Raw genomic sequence first — 24,331 nt, forward strand, 5'->3', positions numbered from 1 at the left:
GAAAAGGTTTCCTCATAATCGATACCTTCTTTCTGAGTATACCCTTTTGCAACAAGTCTTGATTTCCAGGCTTTCACCTTTTTATCTAATCCCCTCTTTTTCTTATAGATCCATTTACATCCAATAGGTTTTATACCTTTGGGTGGTTCCATGAGCTCCCAGACCTGATTAGAATACATTGATTCTATCTCAGATTCCATCGCCTTTTGCCAAAGATCTGCATCTTTGTCTTGTACTGCCTCTTCGTATGTACGGGGATCATCATCATGTTCACCAGAGACTAAGTCTGAAGACTCTCCCAAAAACATGAATCTATCAGGCTGTTGAACAACCCTCCCACTACGACGAGGCACTGGTGCGGTATTAGTGACAGGTTGTACATTATGTTGTGGTTGTTCTACTTGTACTACAGCTTCATGGGTATTATTTGTCCCTCCCACTAGTTCCTCTAAAACGACACTACTCATGGGTTTGTGATTCATTATATATTCCTCCTCTAAGAATCTTGCATTGGTGCTAACAATGACATCCCGATTCTTCGGACTATAAAATAAATATCCTTTAGTTCCCATGGGGTAGCCTACAAACAACCTTACTTCTGTACGAGATTATAACTTAGTCGCGTTCTTGTTCAGCACATGTGCTGGACAACCCCATATTCGAATATGTCTTAGACTCGGTTTACCCCCGGTCCATAATTCTAAGGGGGTTTTAGGAACCGACTTAGAAGGTACTAAGTTCAGAAGATAAGCTGCTGTCTCTAAGGCATGTCCCCAAAACGACTTGGGTAAATCCGAATAACTCATCATCGATCTAACACTCTCTAAAAGAGTCCGGTTCCTTCTCTCTGCTACACCGTTCTGCTGAAGTGTGCCTGGTGCAGTTAACTGGGATTCTATCCCATTTTCTGATAAATATTCCCTAAATTCTCCAAGCAAGTATTCGCCACCACGATCTGATCGTAGTGACTTGATACTTTTATTAAGCCGCTTCTCCGTTTTAGCTTTGTACTCTTTGAACTTATCAAAGCACTCAGACTTACGGTGCAACAAATAAACATACCCATATCTAGAATAATCATCAATGAAAGTGACGAAATATTTATAACCACCTCTTGCTTGGATATTCATGGGTCCACATAAATCAGAGTGAACCAATTCTAACAGTTGTTTGGCTCTATTCCCTTTTGCCTTGAAAGGCCTATTAGTCATTTTACCTTCCAAGCAGGATTCACAAACTGGAAATGGCTCCACTGCCAATGAGCTTAAAGGCCCGTCTACTACCAGTCTTTGAATCCTCCTCAAGTTAATATGACCTAATCTCAAGTGCCAAAGATATGTTTGGTTCAAACTAGAAGGTTCCTTTCTTTTAGTAGAGTTAGAAGATGTGTTGTTCAATTCCCTAAATTACAGTTGCAGTGCAGGTTGACTAGGATTAATTATATACAAATTGTCTTGCAATGTACCAGAACATATAATTCGTTTATTCATCATAATAGAAATATTATGATCCAAACAAACATTATAACCATCCAAAGCAAGTTTAGAAACCGAAATTAAATTCCTTCTAAAAGAAGGTACATAAAGACAATTGTTCAAAACCAAAATCCTATCAGAACCAAAAGATAAATGAATAACTCCTACTGCAACTACTGCTACTTTCGTAGCATCTCCCATGAACACGTATATCTCACCATCTCTAAGCATTCTGGATAGTTGGAACCCCTGCATAGAATTACAAATATGATCAGTGGCTCCTGTATCTACACACCAAGTGCTCGTAGATATAGCCGCTATAAATGTTTCTGTAACTAGAGAAAGAGACATACCAGTATTGTTAGTCTTCTTAGGAAGAGGACAATCCTGTTTCCAGTGACCTGACTGTTTGCATCTGAAGCACTTTCCCTTAGGCTTTTTCACACCACCCTGAACTCCCACTGCCTTCACAGCTTTCTGTGTCTGAGCCTTTTTCTTCTTCTTAATACCTTTCGGCTTAGAGGAAGAACCTTTCTCAGCCACATTCACTTGAACACTCTGCCAAAATAATCCTTCAGCTGCCTGAAGTTCTGTCAGCAGTTCCGCGAGACTATACTGCCTCTTGTTCATGTTGTAATTCAAGCGGAATTGCTCAAAACTCTTGGACAAGCTCATAAGGATAATGTCAATCTGGGTTTCCCCGTCAAGTTCAACACCAAGGATCTCTATCTCATTCAGATGCGACATCATCTTGAGAACATGATCCCTTACAGGTGTGCCTTCAGCCATCTGAGTGTTCATTAAAGCCTTCATGGCTACTTGCCTAGCAGCCCTATTCTGATCTCCAAAAAGTTCCTTGAGATTAAAGAGCATATCCGAAGCTGTGGCCATAGACTGATGCTGATACTGCAAAACACCCGACATTGCTGCCATAATGTAACATCGCGACATCTCATCAGCCTTAATCCACCGTTTATAATACTTTTTCTCATCTTCAGGAGCATCAGTAGCAGGCTGTTCAGGCTTGGGTTCATAAGTGCAAAACTTGTACTCCTCAGCAGTCAACACAATGTCCAAATTTCGTTTCCATTCAATATAGTTAGGTCCGGTAAGTTTGTTATCCTTAAGTATGGTGAATAGTGGATTAAAGCCCATTTTATCCTGAGAATCATGCATAAAAACATCACATAAATAAGGGTGCATTAATTATTAAGAGCTATTGATTCCTCTAACAATTATTTAAAATTAAATGCACTAACATCTAAACACCATAAGTTTCTGGTACGCCACAATGTGTGACATGTATACCACCTAATTTTGTTTAAATGTTACTTCAGTCCTATTACTAAACAATATGCCACGTTGGGGTGGACTATATTATTTTTCATAGCTAAGTGTATACCATCATCAAATCTTAAATTATTCGAAATCTATGGAACTTGGTACGCCACGATGGGTGGCGTGTGTACCTTCCAATATTCGTAATTTTGCCTTGAATAGAATACTTCAATTCAATATTCATCAATGGTTTGATTTCTGGGTAGTGGAGGAGTCAGATCGGTCTCGCTTAAAACCCACAGCCTTACAAGTTCGATGAACCCATTTTTGACAAAATCGCCCCAAATCAGAAATAAAGAAAATCCGTATTTATTCCTTTTAAAATTTATTAATTTAAGAAGTTTGTTCTAGTAATTTCTATAACATTCTAGACACCATAAATTACATGCCACGATGGGTGACGTATATATAATTTATATTCGTCTTTATGTTAAATTACCTACAACCAATAATGGAGACCATGGGATTTAATTTCATATTAATTCCCTCTCCCACTTAGAATTTTTTTTATTAAAATTGAGGAATTTTAAAATTAAATGGGGCCCTATGTTGTTATAATTATGTCTAAACATGCATTCAAAATACACATATAATTTTAGCAACATATAACATTTAATTAAAGCAATAAATAAAATTTATGTCCATGTCGTCCTAATTAAGTTAAACATGCAATTTTAAAAGAATTACACACATAATTAACGACACACATAATCAATAAATTAAAGCAATCATTAAAATTTAATGGAAAAAATTAAAATAAATTTTCCACTATTATGGCCCTTGAAAAAAAATCCAGCTCTCAAAAAAAATCTGCCCCAAGCGCGCCCCGACGCCCCCAACAGCCCCAGCAGCCCCAGCAGACCCAGCAGCCCCAGCACCCCAGCAGCCCCAGCAGCCCCATGTAATCGCACAACGGAACAAAAAAAACTACCGGAATTGATTTCCGATCGCACATAACTATTACAAAATACCCGGAACAATTACAAAAAAATAGATCTAATACAAAACTAATTTTGTAAAATCTATTCTAACACGATCAACCCTCGTGTAAATTAAAACCACGATTAAACCACGTGGAAACCAAAACAAAAATTAACCACGATTAAACCACGTGGGATCCAAACACATAATTAAAATATACATGGCCATAATAGTGGATTAACAACCTGCATCAAAACCAATACAAGCAAAATACTATATACACGCATATATAATTACGACATGGACATTATATCATAAAACGTAGAACCCATTACCAGGCTCTGATACCAATTGTTGGGAACCACGGACTTGGGGTGTTACTACGTTTTACGATAAAGATTACGAAAAGAAGATTACCTTGTTAATGGTTGATTCCACGCTCTTCTATTGTATTCCCAAATTCCCTTGAGCGAAGTGTGGCCTCCGTCTTCTCAAGTTATCCTCTCTTCTTGCTCCTTGGTGACTACGATATGTTTTTAAACAATTCCAAGCAAGAAGAGAATAAGAATATATATAGGCTACAATAGGGACCATGAATAATTAGGTTGGGCCTTCTAATTACATCTTGAGCCTAGCCCAATGTAATTAAATATTAATTCAATCCACTAAAGAATTAATATTTGCACTACCTTTCCTAATACCGTAATTTAATTAATTCGGTTCCAATATTATTTGCTTATTAAATTCCCCATGTTTAAAATATCATATGTCCATTAATTAAATAAATTACTGATAATTTATTTAATTAATATCTTTTATCCTTGATCATCCACTCAACCTTTATTTAATTATGCCAGAATAAATTCCACCTGCAGGGTTTCACATAATTAAATCTTTTTGAGCTTTCAAGGGGACATCATTAACCCGAATATTATCAGGACATGGATTCCTTCAATAAATAATATCCACCATGTATATAATTCCATCACCCAAAATATAATGATATAATTCAAAAGAATTATTTCATATATAAATAAAAGCATGTAAATAATATACACGTGTCAATTACTATTTCCGGATTAAGAACCTAAGCATTAATAATAACATAGAATCTTAGTTCTCCTTCTTAATCAGTATTAAGGGAACAATTCTAAATTTGATCATGTTCAATATACACAAAGTATACTAGCATTATTTATTAGTCAATATAAACTAATCTAAATAATACTACAGCCATACCAGTGGATTGTCCAACACCACCTGTGCTGTGAACCTTATTATATTATATAACCGTATTTAACAATCTAATATTCTGTATCCCATTTGATACTAGATTGTTCACAATATATAATATTAGACAACATGTAAACATTCAAATGATTCTCAATTAAACTGGCCAGAAATAAATGTATATACTTCAAATAAATATTTTCAGTATACACTAACACCCCCTACGTGAAAAATTAAGCATTCATAATGCTAGTGGGAATAGGGATCCTACATTCCATTACACAACCCCGGCTGTAGCACGAACCGCCATGTAATGTTCAATAGGCAGACAACTCTTATCAATTACATCTTATGTTATTCCCTAATCAAACTTTAGCCTCTTGAATAATTGAGTCACGGCTGTGGCACGAGAAACTCAATATTCTAAGTCAAGTCTAACCCAACATTCCGTATAATTAAATCAGTCTCCAACGGCCCACGGCTGTGGCACGTACCGACCTTTAGATTCTAATTCAATGTACACATCTCTATGTAATAGACAAGTATTTTTTATTTCGAAATCAAAGCCCTCGGCTGTAGTACGAACCGACAATGATTTAAAAATAAGAACTACTTTCTATCATGTCGGAAGGCTATGACCGACACAAGCCCGTTGTATCATTGGCCAATTACTACTTGATATTTTTTAATTTTAGAGGGATTATATTACATTACAATCATAATCATATTATAAAGAGATTCTTCCTTTTAAATTAAATATTTCAAATCAATAATCAATAATCAGATGATTCCCAGATCGGGTGGAGCATTGTCAAGAGGCGTCACTTAATAACCCTTTCTTACAGATAGAAATCTGTTGTTGACAGAATCATCCTTTCTCTCATATTGAAAATTCATATTCAATTACGTGTTTCATAAACACAAGAATCTCATGATTGTATTCATAATATTATTATTAAGGTTATGAAACAATTTCACTATACTAGATTGTCTAACAAACGCCTTATGTTCATTTAAGTTCACCTAAATCTATCATCGCATGATAAACTAAGCATATATCACATATATCAACATGAATAAACATCAAGGTAGGCATGTTACATCATCTAGCATATTGGTCTAAGCGTTATACATCTCTATGTATCACATGAAGCATTTAAAAGCTATTAAAACAGTCAAAAAACAGCTTTAAAACACTTCTATTAGCTATAAACAGTTTGAAACAATTTCATAAAATATCATATAATATACCATTAGAAGCGTCTCGAAAAGACAAATCCAACGGCACCAAAAACACCCAATTCTGAGCTGGCACGCGCCCTCACGCGCCGAAACAAGATCCCCCACGCGCGGCCACGCGCACACGCGCTGTCAGACGCGTGTCAGAACACCGCCCAAGCGCGCCACGCGCCCCACGCGCTTCACGCGCCTACGACTCTACGCTGACGTCAGCATGACGTCATCTGATTACGCTAGCACGTTGACCAGCGCGTGTCCGCCACGCGCCGCGCATGGTACACGGGCGCGTGTACCCCACGCGCGCACGGCAGACGCACGGTCCTCCTTCCTGCGTCGACTGTTGCCGCCTGACAATTCTCGCACGGAATTCCGTGCACCGTACCTGTTCTTTTCTCTTTTCCGTGCCACCATTACACCACAGCAGCAACAACAGATATATACATACTTTCAATTTATATATATATATATGATTATTTAATTACGAATTTAATTACAACAACTTCAACAATTTATAATAAATAATCTATACATCATAAAATTATGAAAAAAATACCCAGATGATCTACAACACTTGTAGAACCCAGATCAACACTCAAAATTATTCTGAGAAACGATTTCTCATCAGACAAAATTAATCCATAATATAACTTGTAAAAATCATAATTAAGTCATACAAGCACATAAAATTCTGAAATTTTTACCACAGATCTATATGCATACAACCTATGCTCTGATACTATTGATGGATTTTAATCGCAGCAGAGGCATGGTAAAACACTTTTACACATATAAAATCCAAATAAAAGCATATAAATCATGATTAAAACATATGAATCGATTACTAACCTTTAATAGCGATCCAAAAGCAATGATCGGAGATCCTTAGCAGCTGCTCCTCAAACGTGAAGCACTCCACCGGTATCCACCAAGAAAACGACGTTAAGGAGGAGGAGGAGGTGGAGAGAATTAGGTTTTTCTAAAATTTTTGGGTTAGAATAAAAATAGGGTTTATAATAGTAAATTTATAGGCAAAATTTTCAGCTGAAATTTTCCCATAAAATATTATTATTATTAACTCATTTATTATTCTCATTAATAATTAAAACACCTTTTAATTATTAATCCTTTTTCTAAACACTTTAGAAATAATTCTCTCTCTTAATTTAATTTCCAAAAATTAAATTCTTAATTAATAATATTAAGAACTTTTCTTAATTAATTTATAATCAATTAAATCTAATTTAATCAATTATTAAATTTTCCAATTAATTATTTATTTCATAAATAAATAATTATCAGCCATTATTAATAATTCCTCCACCATTAAATCATTCTCTTTTTATGGTGTGACCCTGTAGGTTCAATATTAAGCCGGTAGTAGAAATAAATAATAATAAAACTATTTTTTCATTATTTATATAAATTCTCTAATTTATTAAATATGATTAATTAATTAATCATATTTATTCTACTTCGTGAGGGATACTTCTCAGCATATCGCGACTATCCGGATAATACGAATTCACTACTTAGAATACCAAGAACCTATTCAGTGAATAGTTACCGTACAATAAACTCCTTCTACCCTACAATGTCCTGATTAAATACAAGGCATGGATCTTGTGTCAAGCCTATCTAATTTAATCACTTGCTTACCATTTACTATGCTTAGTTCTATGCAAATTAGAAACTCCTTTCTAATTTCATTCACTCTGGCCAGAGATTCCTGAACTAGCATAAGTGGATCGGCCTTGAACATTCGCTTCCTTCACTGGAAGGGGTAGATCCTTTATTAATCATACACTATCTTCGTGTACAAATTCCTATACCCAGTAGAGCCCTAATAATTGTCCCTGGAGACTAAGAACTAAACCAAAACATAGTTCAGTGTACACAAGATGACTATGATGACCTCAAGTCTAAGGATACTTGTACAACTATCACTATGTGAACAACTGCTGACACGTGAGTGAACTCCATCAGTTGTTCAGCTGTGTGAGTCATGTTCAGTGAACTTATTCTATAATAAGCACCTACATACTAGCTATAGTGTCACCACACAAATGTCTATGAGAACAGACATCCTTTACAATGAAGCAAGCATAGTATGTACCGATCTTTGCGGATTATTAATTACCAGTTAGTAATCCTATGATCAGGTACTATTTAAGTTTAGAGTTATCATCTTTTAGGTCTCACTATTATGATCTCATCATAATCCATAAAAGCTTTACTCTAAACTATGGTATAACTTATTTAAACACTTAAATAGATAGAGCCCGTAATAAAAACAAAACAAGTCTTTTATTAATATCAATGAAATCAAAATAGATTACATAAAAGTTATTCCTAAATCCTAATACATGATTGGACTTAGGACATATTCCTTTCAGTCTCTACTTCAAACTATTTCATTTCCACTATTTTGACGGATATTGCTCATCCGTTTACAAGTGATTGTATCTTGATGGATGTGCTTAACAGCAGTCATCCTGTGGCACCCCAAAATCCGGGGTCAGGGATCTCGGAGGCCACGCCATCTCAATCACTATTAACCACATACCTCGCATCATAATATATAAATACTCGCACCTTAAGACCCCAAACTTATCACACACACACACTTACATGTTATTGTCTTGGAAACGAACCATTCATTACTAGAGTAGATCAACCACAAAGTGATAATTATTACAACCCAAAAGTAATTAAGTCTTATCGGGGAATAACCTTTAAATAAGGTAGACCGTCGTCCAAATATACTTTTCTTATTTATTACCTTACATAAATACTTATAAATAAGCCGAATTAAAAAAACAACTGAAAACCAATCCAACTTATTCAGACTATCTGTGGTACAACACCAAACAACCTACGGAACAACTGGCCATTTCCTACCCGTTTCCTGGCTGTGGTTCTCATGGTAGGCATCTTGATTCACTGTTGTGTTGTGTCAATTTAAGAAAACAGGTGTGAGCTATAATGCCCAGCATAAAAATGTACAGTATGAAAATGATTGTATGATAACTCACGTAAAACATCATATATGATAATTATATTTTATTCGAGAATAGTTTTCCTTGGTGATACACACCTTCTTATGAAAACAATTCTTTAGTGGATTTTATTATCCTGCGAATACCTTAATAGTAAACCCAACACCTAGGCTTGGGTTACGGTATTGCATCACAATTCCAATTGGAAGAATAGGACATTCACCGGAGCCACCGTATACGATGATCAGTCGTACTACGGAAATAGTAACGTATTCTATATGTAGATGGACGATTCCCTTTTATTATTGGTTATCACCCTGGCCGATTTGGGCCTTTTCTGTGTCCGTCCCTCTCAGGTACACACTTCGTGTCTATCCCTCTCAAGACACGATTTTGCGTCCATCCCTCTCAGGTATGCATACTCCACATGTTCATCAATATATAAGATACCTTCTCATGTGATAGTAAATTGGTAGTCTCCCCAGTCCACGAAGTACTATAGTCTACCCCTCATTGTCCTTGTAAGAATCTCATCATCAATCTGGAACTTATATTGTTCCCCAAGCATATTGCTTGTTGATAGGTACACTTTGATTTGTACGTATTTATATGTACTTCCGAGAATTTTCGGAGGAAGTACTAGGGATGTGAGTTGACCGTTGTCAACATATTTCTTATATAAGGGGGAGTTTTTTTTGAAACTATAATCCAAATATTTAAAATAAGTCGAGATAATATTCTCCGACGATCTGAAATTATTCGAATGATTTTCTGAAAATCAGAAAGTATTTTGAATCAGGTTCTATGATTTTTAAATCATAAATAAACCATTAAATAACTAATGCTTAATAATCAAATATCAATCGTTGAATAATTAAACCCCGAATAATTATACTTTTAAAAGAATATTTGAAATAATATTCCTCAACTAATTTATGTTTAAGTAATTTATTAATCTTTAATATTTAATCGAGTCTGAAATAAATATTCACTGGAGAATACTTCTCCCATAATAAATGAATAGTAAATAGATATTTATTATTCGAATGATAAAGTATAGTTGAAGGAATATGATCTTTAGAAATCGTTTCAATAAAAGTTCGAGGTGTTTAGTATTTTGTAAGTGAACGTTGAGTCCTTTTAAACCGTACTACTATGGACTTTTAATTGTCCTATAATATTACCGGGATGATCACCGGGTTTTTATCTTAAAATCCTGACCGACTCACGGTCTTATACTTATACGTCATGCTTAAAGCGGAATTAAACATTCTACGATACTTATCGTACAACATCGCTATATTATGCGAAAAGTTCAATTACTACGTATCATGACAAGCATGGTATTTATGCAATGATAATAAAACAATTCTTTCACAACACAACAGTAAATGGAGTTGTGTTCGTAAACTTGCCCGTGTATCTCGAGGTGGAGGATGCTCTAGGTTCCGCTCGAAAATCTATAATCATAAACACAATTCGTTTCGTTAGGTCCCGTTCTAATTTACGGCTACCCGCACTCATACGCTAATTATTATGCACCCTCTCAACTTATATTACCCTTATTATTCCTTTAAGTCCTTATTCACATCATGGTCGCTTCGGTTTTCAAAGTATCTTAAGTTCATTTTCATTTTCGTCGTCGGCTCCGCTTATGGATTCTACGGTTTCTAATCGCGCGGTCTCGGCTCCGATATTTTTATAAAATTGAAAAATCATTATTTTCACTTTAAATTTTTATGGAAGTGAGGAAACTCAATATAATACTCTCTGTAAAAATTTCATGATTTATGAACATTCCTAAGTCGATCCTTTATATTTTCAAAATTCGTAATTCGTAGCAGTTTTTGTCACGTAAATCACTTTTAGTAAAACGGCCATAACTTTTGATCCGTAAATCGGAATCAAGCGATTCAAGTGCCTAAACGATCCTTATAACATATATACCATAATCAAGGGTTAATTTTCAAGAAACTACAGTTTACATCTTCGGGACTTTCTGCAGAAACTTAAAGTTATGTTTTGTTTGTTTTAACGAGATTACGGTTACGATCGGAGTTTCGTTTATGCCTTAAATCTTTATACTACCACCAATAATCAACATATCATCATCACCACACTAACTAATCTCAATAACATCATGTTCTTGAGGTAACAACAATCAACCTTAAATCTACTTAGCTAAACATCAAGAATACAACAATACTCTCACCAAAACTAGGTTTACAACTATATATTAAAAGGATCTTGAACTTAAATCTTAAATAAGGTAGGGTCAAAGATTTATACCTTTCTTGAGAGCTTGAGATGTGTTCTTGATGATGATGAAGTCTTGGGAGTGCTTAGTATAGTTTTTGGAACCTAAAACAACCATTAAAATCAAGAAACCAAAGAAGAGTTACTATTCACACTATTCATTATCAACTTTCTTGATTTTATTTCACCCATCAAACCTTGATAAAAAGAGCTCAAAGATTTATCTTGTTAGATATATTTGAGATGTCATGTCTAATATGATTCATGTTTAGTTTTCAGATCTTAACAAACAGGACATATCAGGACTTACTGAAATCAGGACTTACTGGAAGTCAGAACTTAATATCAAAACTTAAGGTCATATCAGAACTTAAGTGCGTGAAGACTTTCATATAAGGAAGGAAGCTGATTTACAGTAGAAGATCGAGACTAAAATAAAAGAAGATATGCATGGAAAGAGTTAGAGGACTAGAAGACTTGTAGAAGATATCAAATTGATATATTTTAGGAGACAGAATTGTATTCCATATCAATCAGAAGTTATCTTGTAACTGTGTACTATATAAACACAGACTTAGGGTTTACACTATATGTGTTATCATTATCGAGAAGATTATACATTGTAACCTAACAGCTCTTAGTGATATTTGTTCATCACTATGAGAGAACAACAGTTCTTATTGTAACAGAGTTTATTCAATATATTTGATCTTTGTTACACACTTGTGTTAAATCGAATTGATTGTATAAACACTGTATTCAACCCCCTTCTACAGTATTGTGTGACCTAACAATTGGTATCAGAGTTTTTCTGTTAACACACATACAGTAAAGATCCAAACAATCATGTCGGAAGAAGCACAAACTCCAACCAAACCCACCAAAATTGAAGAAACTCAAAAGACTCAAACCCACAGTCAATATGAGGCTATTAGGGTTCCCATACTGAGACCTTCTAAGAATCCCATATGGAAAGTGAAAATGGCTATGTTTCTGGAAGCTACAGATCCAGAATACCTTGACAGGATTAATGAAGGACCACATAAGCCTACCAAGCTCTCTGTTGTAGTTGCTGATCAACCAGCAAAGACCATACCAAAGGAGAAATGTGAGTACACAGCTGAAGAAATCTCATATATTGCCAAGGATGCAAGGGTAAGGCATTTGCTGCATAGTGCCATTGATAATGTCATGTCAAACAGGGTGATTAATTGCAAAACTGCAAAGGAGGTATGTGATGCTTTGGAGACAAGATGCCAGGGCATTGATGCAATCAAGAAGAACAGAAGGACTATACTCACTCAAGAGTATGAGCACTTTGACTCAAAAGATGATGAGTCTTTAACTAACTTATATGACAGGTTTGTCAAACTCTTGAATGATCGGTCACTGGTGGACAAGGAATATGATCTTGAAGATTCAAATCTAAAATTCCTTTTAGCTCTTCCTGAAAATTGGGATTTGAAGTCTACTACCATAAGAGACAACTATGACCTTACTGAAACTACTCTTGATGAAATTTATGGTATACTCAAGACTTATGAACTTGAGATGGATCAAAAGAGCAAGAGGTATAGAAGAAAGTCAAGGACAGTTGCTCTTAAGACTGAGGAGGAATCTCCTAAAATGGCTGCCTCAAAAAGGGGCAAAGGAAAGGCTCTCATCAGAAAGTCTGATTCAGAGTCATCATATTCTGATGATGATGATTCAGAAACTGAAAGTTTACCTGAAATAGATGTTGATGAAGAGATGATGAAATTGTGTGCTCTTATGGTAAAGGGTATCACAAAGATAGCCTGCAGGAAATTCAAAAAAGGCAAGAAGTTTTCCAGGAAAAGTGGAAGTTCTGATAAGAAAGGGTTCAGAAAGTCTGAAGGCAAGGGAGGAAAGTCTGACAGAGGAGATAACTCAAATGTCAAATGCTACAACTGTGGTGAAAGAGGCCACATATCTCCTGACTGCAAGAAAGGAAAAAGTGACAAAGACAAGGCACTTGTCACAAAGAAGAAAAGCTGGACAGACACTTCACATTCTGAACATGAGGGTAAACTATGCCCTGATGGAAAATGCTGATAGTATTCCTGAAACTGCTGAATTGAAGGTACCTCTAAAAATTATGCCTTCCATACTGATGATATTACTGAGTTGAGATTATATCTTAAAACCATGTTCATTAGTTATAGAGATCAGACATTAACACGTGAAAGATTAACATCTGAAAATCTTTCTTATAAAAAGAGAAATGATTATTTAGAAAAGGAGTTAGTTTTTCTTCATCAAACTAAGAAAGAAAAAAATGATGCTTTATATGTTAGAGATGAAGTGTTAAAATTGAATGAATCTCTAAAAGCTGACTTAGAAAAGGAAAGAGAGATTATCAGAACTTGGACTAACTCTGGCAGAACAACTCAGAATTTATTAAGTAGTGTAAACTGGAAAGAGGGCTTAGGTTATGGAGATGATAAAAGTGAGAAAGGAACTGAACAAATTGAGCCAATTATTGTTAAAAAGACTGCTAAGCCAAAGGTAAATCCTGTTAAGTTTGTAACAAAAACTGTAAAGTCTGATTCTGGAAAGATAAAAGAGTCTGTGACAGAAGTCAAAGATAAGTCAACTTCTAACAAATTAAAACAGGATAAACCAGCTGAAGTCAACATAGGCTTAATGACAAAACAAACAGCTTAAGCATAAGCTGAAAGAGATTAGGAATGTCAACAAGGTAAAGGAAGCTAGGAAAAATAGGAATGGAAAGGAAGGTGTGAATAAAAACAATAACTATATGCCTCTTCCTAATGCTTCTAGAAAGAAATGTTATAACTGTGAAAACTCTAATCATCTTATTTCTTTTTGCAGGAAAAATAAAGATATAAACTCTTTACCTCCTAATTCAGGAGTTAAGAGTCAGTCTGTTAGGTTACATTGTGAAATTGAATAATTGGGCGAGACGTTAATTATAAAATTAGTGAATGACGACCAAGTTCCATTAGATCGAGTATGTCCTGCATGCGATGTAGAAATAGCCGAACATCATTTTTCGGTAGACTTGATTCCTTTTAAGCTAGGAGAGTTTAATGTCATTTTGGGAATGGATTGGTTAGCGTGTCATAATGCTTAGATCGATTACGCAAATAAGAAAGTCAAATTGCGAACTGCGGAAAATGCAACGGTAATGTTCAAGGGCGAAAAACAGCGGAAGAAATTTCTAACAGTAATGCAGACCAAACGATTGCTTCGACAAGGATGTGAGATGTACATAGCTTACGTATTAGATACTGAAAAAGGAAGTCCTAAACTAGAAGACATTCCAGTTGTATGTGAGTTCCCGGACGTCTTTCCAGACAAGCTTCCAGGGTTACCTCCAGATCAAGAAATTGAATTCATGATTGATCTAACACCAGGTTCAGAACCAGTTTCGAAAGCTCCATATCGAATGGCTCCAGTCGAGATGTAGGAATTGTCAATGCAATTGCAAGATCTGCTAGACCGAGGCATCATACGACCCAGTGTATCCCCATGGGGTGCACCGGTATTGTTCATGAAGAAGAAAGATGGCAGTATGCGATTATGCATTGACTATCGGGAATTGAATAAGCTAACTATCCTTTACCGAGAATCGATGATTAGTTCGATCAACTAAAAGGAGCCGCATGGTTTTCAAAGATAGATTTGCGGTAAGGCTATCATCAATTGAAGATTAGAGCCGGAGATATTCCCAAGACTACGTTTCGTACGAGATATGGACATTACGAGTTTCTTGTAATGACATTCGGTTTGACTAACGCGCCAGCAGCATGAATGGATCTGATGAATAGGGTATTCAAGAAATACTTGGACAAATTTGTGATCGTATTTATTGATGACATCTTGATTTACTCAAGGATAGAAGAAGAGCATGTTGAGCATTTGAGAATAGCTTTGGAAATTCTGAGGAAAGAACAACTGTATGCGAAATTCTCGAAATATGAATTTTGGTTGAGAGAAGTACAATTTCTAGGGCACATCATCAGTAAAGACACCGACAGAAGTTCGAAGTTTTTTGGGATTGGCAGGATATTATAGAAGATTTGTCAAAGATTTTGCGAAAATAGCAACGCTGTTGACCAAGTTAACTCCAAAAAGTGAAAAGTTCGTATGGAATGACAAATGTGAAGAAAGTTTTCAAGAGCTGAAGAATCGATTAGTAACCGCACCGGTACTCGTATTGCCAGACGAGCATGGGAATTCGTCATTTACAGCGATGCTTCGTATCACGGATTAGGATGTGTATTGATGCAGCACGGTAACGTCATTGCATATGCTTCGAGACAGCTCAAACCTCATGAACAGAAATATCCTACTCATGACCTGGAATTAGCAGCGATCGTATTTGCATTAAAACTTTGGAGACACTATCTCTATGGTGAGAAATGTGAAATCTACACAGATCATAAAAGTCTGAAGTACATCTTTACGCCAAAGGAACTGAACATGAGACAACGTCGATGGCTGGAATTAATTAAGGATTATGATGTTAGGATCAGTTATCATCCAGGGAAAGCAAATGTTGTGGCAGATGCGCTGAGCAGGAAAGAAAGATTGAATTTTTTAACTTCATGCGAAGACTTAGCCAAGGAATTTGATAGGTTGGAAATCAAAATTCGTGTTCCCAATGAATCTATAGAAGTTATCTATGCTATGATTTTTCAACCAGAGTGGCTAGAGAAGATTCGCCGCTGTCAAGAAGAAGTGATGAGTCAGGATGACGACTTAACGAGAGAAGAAATTACAACTCAGAAGGATAATGAAGGGATTCTACGCTTTGCATCGAGAATCTGGATCCCTAACGTGGCAGAACTAAAAGAAGAAATATTGCGAGATACGCACAGCTCAAAGTATTCCATTCATCCAGGGAGTACAAAAATGTATCGCGATCTGAAGGAAAACTTTTGGTGTCCGAATATGAAGAAGGAAATAGCAGAATGGGTAAGTAAATGCTACACCTGTTAGCGGGTCAAAACGGAACATCAACGTCCGAGCGGATTATTACAACCGTTAGATATTCCAGAATGGAAATGGGAACATTTAGCGATGGATTTTGTGGTAGGAATACCACGGACTAAAGCAAATCATGATGCGATATGGGTTATTGTTGAAAGAATCACGAAGTCGGCACATCTTTTACCGATTAACGAAAGATTTTCACTCGACAAGCTAGTGCACTTATATCTCAAAGAAATTGTGATGCGACATGGAGTTCCAATATCTATAGTGTCTGATCGAGATCCCCGTTTCAACTCAAGATTTTAGAGACAATTTCAAGAATGTCTTGAAACAGAATTAAAAATGAGTACCGTGTATCATCCGCAAACCGATGGGCAAAGTGAAAGAACTATCTAAACGATTGAAGATATGCTACGAGTTTGTGCGATTGATTTCGAAGGCAGTTGGGATGAGCATTTACCTTTGGTGGAATTTTCTTACAACAACAGCTATCACGCACGCATTGGAATGCCACCGTACGAAGCATTATACGGAAGAAAATGCAGATCACCAGTACATTGGGATGAAGTTGGAGAACGCAAGATTTTGGGTCCAGAATTAATCTAACAAACTAAAAAAAAGATCGAACTTATTTGAAAACAATTAGATGCAGCACAAAATAGGCAATGCAAATATGCAGATCAAGCACGGAAAGATATGGATTATCAGGAAGGAAAACACGTATTACTCAAACTATCGCCATGGAAAGGATTGACTAGATTTGGCGACAAGGGTAAATTGAAACCACAATACGTCGGACCGTTTGAAATTTTGAAGAAAGTGGGAAAGGTTGTGTACGAGTTAGCTTTACCGTCTCATATGCAACATATTCACAACGTGTTTCACGTATCGATGCTTAAGCGATATAATCTTGATTCTAGGCATGTAATAGAATATGAACCGATAGGTATCCAACCTGATTTGTCTTTTGTAGAACAGCTGATAAGAATTTTAGATCAGCGAGAGAAAGTGTTGAGAAATAAGTCTGTATCTTTAGTGCGAATTTTGTGGAGAAACCCTATGGTTGAAGAATCAACCTGGGAACTTGAGAGTGAGATGTTAGAGAAATATCCTCAATTGTTTTCATAGTAAGATTATGAGGACAGAATCCTATTAAGGGGGAAGGATGTAAAAGTTATTCTATGCTTTGGTTTAGTTCTTAGTCTCCAGGGACAATTATTAGGGCTCTTCTGGGTATAGGAATTTGTACACGAAGATAGTGTATGATCAATAAAGGATCTACCCCTTCCAGTGAAGGAAGCGAATGTTCAAGGCTGATCCACTTATGCTAGTTCAGGAATCTCTGGCCAGAGTGAATGAAATTAGAAAGGAGTTTCTAATTTGAATAGAACTACGCATAGTAAATGGTAAGCAAAGTGATTGAATTAGATAGGCTTGACACGAGATCCATGCCTTGTATTTAATCGGGACATTGTAGGGTAGAAGGAGTTTATTGTACGGTAACTATTCACTGACAGGTTCTTGGTATTCTAAGCAGTGAATTCATATTATCCAGATAGTCGCGATATGTTGAGAAGCATCACTCACGATGTAGAATAAATGTGATTAATTAATTAGTCATATTTAATAAATTAGAGAATTTATATAAATAATGATAAAATAGTTTTATTATTATTTATTTCTACTACCGGCTTAATATTGAACCTACAGGGTCACACCATAAAAAGAGAATGATTTATTGGTGGAGGAATTAATTAATAATGGCTAATAATTATTTATTTGTGAAATAAATAATTAATTGGCAAATTTAATAATTGATTAAATGAGATTTAATTGATTATAAATTAATTAAGAAAAGTTCTTAATATTATTAATTAAGGATTTAATTTTTGAAAATTAAATCAAGAGAGAGAATTATTTCTAAAGTGTTTAGAAAAAGGATTAATGATTAAAAGGTGTTTTAATTATTAATGAGAATAATAAATGGGATAATAATAATAATATTTATGGGAAAATTTCAGCTGAAAATTTTGCCTATAAATACACTATTATAGACCCTATTTTTATTCTAACCCCAGAAACCCAAAAGTTTCAGAAAATCAAATTCTCTCCACCTCCTCCTCCTCCTAAAAGTCGTTTTCTTGGTGGATACCGGTGGAGTGCTTCACACTTGAGGAGCAACTGCTAAGGATCTCTGATCGTTGTCTCCGAATTAATTTTAAAAGGTTAGGTTAGATTCGATCCCTCGAATTTTTATTCACGATTTATATGCTTTTATTTGGATTTTGTGTGTGTAAAAGTGTTTTTCCACGCCCCGCTGCGTTTAGAAATCCAACAATGGTATCAGAGCATAGGTTGTATGCATATAGATCTGTGGTAAAAATTTCAGAATTTTATGTGCTTGTATGAATTAATTATGATTTTTACAAGTTATATCATGGATTAATTTTGTCTGATGAGAAATCGTTTCTCATAATAATTTTGAATGTTGATCTGGGTTCTACAAGTGTTGTAGATCGTCTGGGTATTTTTTTCATAATTTTAGGATGTATAGATTTTTTATTATGAATTTTTGAAGTTGTTGCAATTTAAATTCGTAATTAATTAATCATATATATATATATATATATATTATGTTGTAAGTATATATATCTGCATCTATCTGTGATGTTTATGGTGCTGCTGAGTTGTCTGTGCTGCACGAGAAAAGAGAAGACAGGTACAGGCGCACGGAATTCCATGGGCAAAAGGCGGCGACGTTCGAAGCAGACTGAAGGACCGCGCGACTGGCGCACGCGTGTGGGGCACACGCGCTCGTGTGTCACGCGCGGCGCGTGTCAGCCACGCGCTGGTCAAAGGTCAGTCGGATGCTGATGTCATGCTGACGTCATCAGATGACGTCATGCTGACGTCAGCACAGGGGTTCGGGCGCGTGGAGCGCGTGGGGCGCGTGAAGCGCGTGGTTGATTGTCAGACACGCGCCTGACAGCGCGTGTGCGCGTGTCGGCGCGTGGGGAAGCTTGTTTCGGCGCGTGAGGGCGCGTGGAAGCTCAGAATGGGGTGATTTTGGTGCCGTTGGATTCGTCTTTTCGAGACGCTTCTAATGGTATATTATATGATATTTTATGAAATTGTTTCGAACTGTTTATAGCTAACAGAATTGTTTTTTAAGCTGTTTTTGACTGTTTAAATTGCTTTTAAATGCTTCATGTTATACATAGAGATGTATAATGCTTAGACGAATGTGCTAGATGATGTAACATGCCTACCTTGATGTTTATTGATGTTTATATATGTGATATATGCTTAGTTTAGCATGCGATGATAGATTTAGGTGAACTTGAATGAACATAAGGCGTTTGTTAGACAACCTAGTATAGTGAAATTGTTTCATAACCTTAATAATAATATTATGAATACAATCATGAGATTCTTGTGTTTGTGAAACACGTAATTGAATATGAATTTTCGATATGAGAGAAAGGATGATTCTGTAAACAACAGATTTCTATCTGTAAGAAAGGGTTATTAAGTGACGCCTCTTGACAATGCTCCACCCGATCTGGGAATCATCTGATTATTGATTATTGATTTGAAATATTTAATTTAAAAGGAAGAATCTCTTTATAATATGATTATGATTGTAACGTAATATAATCCCTCTAAAATTAAATAATATCAAGTAGTAATTGGCCAATGATACAACGGGCTTGTGTCGGTCATAGCCTTCCAACATGGTAGAAAGTAGTTCTTATTTTTGAATCATTGTCGTTTCGTGCCACAGCCGAGGGCTTTGATTTCGAAATAAGAAATACTTGTCTATTACATAGAGATGTGTACATTGAATAAGAATCTAAAGGTCGTTACGTGCCACAGCCGTGGGCCTTTGGGGACTGATTCAATTGTACGGAATGTTGGGTTTGACTTGACTTAGAATATTGAGTTTGTCGTGCCACAGCCGTGACTCAATTATTCAAGAGGCTAAAGTTTGATTAGGGAATAACATAAGATGTAATTGACAAGAGTTGTCTGCCTATTGAACATTACATGGCGTTTCGTGCCACAGCCGGGGTTGTGTAATGGAATGTAGGATCCCTATTCCCACTAGCATTATAAATGCTTAATTTTTCACGTAGAGGGTTGAATAAATTAGGAAAACTAGTGGGAGCCACTTATGAATAAAGACCCGATTCATATAGTGTTTTGAAATGAAATCGAATATTTGCTAAGTGTTGTTATGTGTTTATCATTTACAGATTTACTTTGTACGTTATGTCTTCTGCACTATCACTCAGGAGCATACTGGATGCTCACAAGTTGACTGGTCCTAATTATGCTAACTGGCTTCGAAACTTGAGAATTGTTCTCAGGATTGAGAAGCTGGAATACGTGATTGACTCACCTACGCCTACTGAACCTGCTAGTGATGCACATAATGATGAACATGTTGTGTATCGTAAGTGGATAGATGATGCAATGTTGCTCAATGCATCATGCTAGCTTCCATGAACATTGAGCTACAGAAGCAACATGAGCATATGGATGCTCACACTATCCTCATGCATCTACAAGAGTTGTATGATGTGGCGGGGAGGACAGCTCGATATGAGATATCGAAGGAGTTGTTCGGTTGTAGGATGTCTGAGGGATCATCTGTGAATGACCATGTACTTAAGATGATCAATTTGATTGAACGTCTTGGACAACTTGGTTTTGCCATGGATGGGGAGCTGAGCCAAGACTTGGTCTTGCAATCGCTTCCGAGTTCATTCTCGCAGTTTGTTGTGAACTTTCACATGAATAAGTTGGATGTCAGCCTGCCTGAACTCCACAACATGTTGAAGACTGCGGAATCGAATTTTTCCCCTAAGAAGAGTTCTGTTCTTCTAATTGGTGAAGGTTCCAATCCTAAGAAAAGGAAGAGGAACTCTTCCAAGAAGAAGAAAGTAGGTGAGAAAACGCCGGTTCCACCAAAAGCTGAAGACCCCAAGAGCAAAGTTGTTTGCTTTTACTGTAACAAGGTGGGGCACTGGAAGAGGGACTGCAAGGTTTACCTTGCAGAATTGAAGAAGAAGGGTAGTGAGACTACCGCTTCTGATTCAGGTATGTTCATGATAGAAGTGAATATGTCATTTCTACTTGGGTATTAGATACCGCCTGTGGTTCTCATATCTGCAATTGTTGCAGGGACCAAGGAGAACTAGTACTCTTGAGGAAGAGGAGGTGATTCTACTGATGGAATGGAGCAAGAGTTGCTGCTGAAGATGTAGAATCATTTCATTTACATAGGCCTACGGGCAAGACTATTGTTTGAAATAATTGTTATTTTATTCCCTCGATTGTGAGGAATATTATTCCCATGTTAGACTTGGCTGGATTTTTCATTTATTATTGAGAATAATGAATGTTCTATTCTTAGAAATAATATTCTTTATGGACGTGGTGCTTTAAATAATGGTCTGTATATATGTGACATAATTTACTTCAGATTGAACAAACTAATAAAGGAAAAAGGGATGATAAAAATCTCACTTCATAGTGGCACTGCAGTCTCCATTTAGTGGACATGGAAAGAGGGCTGCAGATTTGCTAGGAATGGTACACACAGATGTATGTGGACCAATGTCTACGCAAGCCATGGGTGGATTTTCATACTTCATTACTTTCCTGGATAATAGATCTAGATTCGGATATGTGTTTGATGAAACACAAGTCTGAGGCCTTTGAAAAGTTCAAAGAATATAAGTATGAAGTGGAGAAACAACCAAACATAGTATTATAACTCTTCGATTAGATCGAGGTGGTGAATACTTGAACGGAGAGTTTCTGGATTATCTCAAAGTAAATGGTATAGTCTCCCAGTGGACTCCTCCAGATTAGTATCTGAAAGGAGAAATCGAACTCTGTTAGACATGGTTCGGTCCATGATGAGCTATGCAAATCTTCCAGTATTCCTATGAGGTTATGCATTAGAAACCTCAGCATATTTACTGAATAAGGTGCTTTCCAAATCTGTTCCTCAAACTCCGTATGAGATATGGAAAGAAAGGAAACCGAGTCTTAAACACGTTAAGATTTGGGGATGTCCAGCTTGTGTCAAGTAAGTTGACCCAGATAAGCTGGAATATCGATCCGTAAAATGTAGTTTTGTGGGATATCCTAAAGAGACTTTAGGGTATTACTTTTGCACCGATCATCGGGTGTTTGTCTCCAGACATGCTACCTTCTTGGAAAAGGAATTTATCCTTGAAGGAAATAGTGGGAGAAAAATTGAACTTAATGAAGTTCAAGAAGCACAAACTACTACAGATCGAGTGGAAACACCTGTTCTGACTGAACAACCTTTTGTGGAACAGCCCATTCATAGGTCAGGGAGAGTGTCTCGCCAACCTGAGAGGTAATATGGCCTTGTCATTGAGAATGACAATGAGTTGTCGATCATTGTTGATGACGACCCTGTGACCTATAATGAGGCTATGAGTAGTGTTGACTCAGAGAAATGGCATGGTGCCATGAAATCCAGAATGGAATCTATGTATACGGTATACAAAAGATAGATTATAGCAGATGGCCAGGTGGAGACCTCTAAGGCCAGGCTTTTGGGAAAAGGATTCAAACAAAGGAAATGGATTGACTTTGATGAAACCTTTTACCTATAGCCCTGTTAAAATCAGTTCGGATTTTGCTTGCGATTAATGTGGTTTAAAGCAAGCTTCTCAAAAGATGGAACATTCGTTTTGATGAGACAATCAAAGAGTTTGATTTTATCAAAAACGTAGATGAACCATGCGTCTACAAAAGGGTTAGTGGGAGCGCAGTAACATTTCTTATATTGTATTGAATTAGAGTTAACACACATAACAACATAGCAGACCCACTCACAAAGCTACTTTATGAAAGTCACTTTGATCGTCAAGATGGGTATTAGATACCAGAGTGATTGGCTTTAGTACTAGTGGGAGATTGAAAGGAATATGTCCTAAGTCCAATCATGTATTAGGATTTAGGAATAACTTTTATGTAATCTGTTTTGATTTCATTGATATTAATAAAGACTTGTTTTGTTTTTATTACGGGCTTTATCTATTTAAGTGTTTAAATAAGATATACCATAGTTTAGAGTAAAGCTTTTTATGGATTATGATGAGATCATAATAGTGAGACCTAAAAAGATGTAACTCTAAACTTAAATAGTTCCTGGTCATAGGATTACTAACTGGTAATTAATAATCCGCAAAGATCGGTACATACTATGCTTGCTTCATTATGAAGGATGTCTGTTCTCATAGACATTTGTGTGGTGACACTATAGCTAGTATGTAGGTGCTTATTATAGAATAAGTTCACTGAACATGACTCGCCCAGCTGAACAACTGATGGAGTTCACTCACGTGTCAGCAGTTGTTCGCTTAGTGATAGTTGTACAAGTATCCTTAGACTTGAGGTCATCATAGTCATCTTGTGTACACTGAACTATGCTTTGGTTTAGTTCTTAGTCTCCAGGGACAATTATTAGGGCTCTTCTGGGTATAGGAATTTGTACACGAAGATAGTGTATGATCAATAAAGGATCTACCCCTTCCAGTGAAGGAAGCGAATGTTCAAGGCTGATCCACTTATGCTAGTTCAGGAATCTCTGGCCAGAATGAATGAAATTAGAAAGGAGTTTCTAATTTGAATAGAACTACGCATAGTAAATGGTAAGCAAAGTGATTGAATTAGATAGGCTTGACACGAGATCCATGCCTTGTATTTAATCGGGACATTGTAGGGTAGAAGGAGTTTATTGTACGGTAACTATTCACTGACAGGTTCTTGGTATTCTAAGCAGTGAATTCATATTATCCAGATAGTCGCGATATGTTGAGAAGCATCACTCACGATGTAGAATAAATG

This window comes from Apium graveolens, chromosome 7, assembly GCF_009905375.1.
Source record: "Apium graveolens cultivar Ventura chromosome 7, ASM990537v1, whole genome shotgun sequence".
Taxonomy (NCBI): Eukaryota; Viridiplantae; Streptophyta; class Magnoliopsida; order Apiales; family Apiaceae; genus Apium; species Apium graveolens.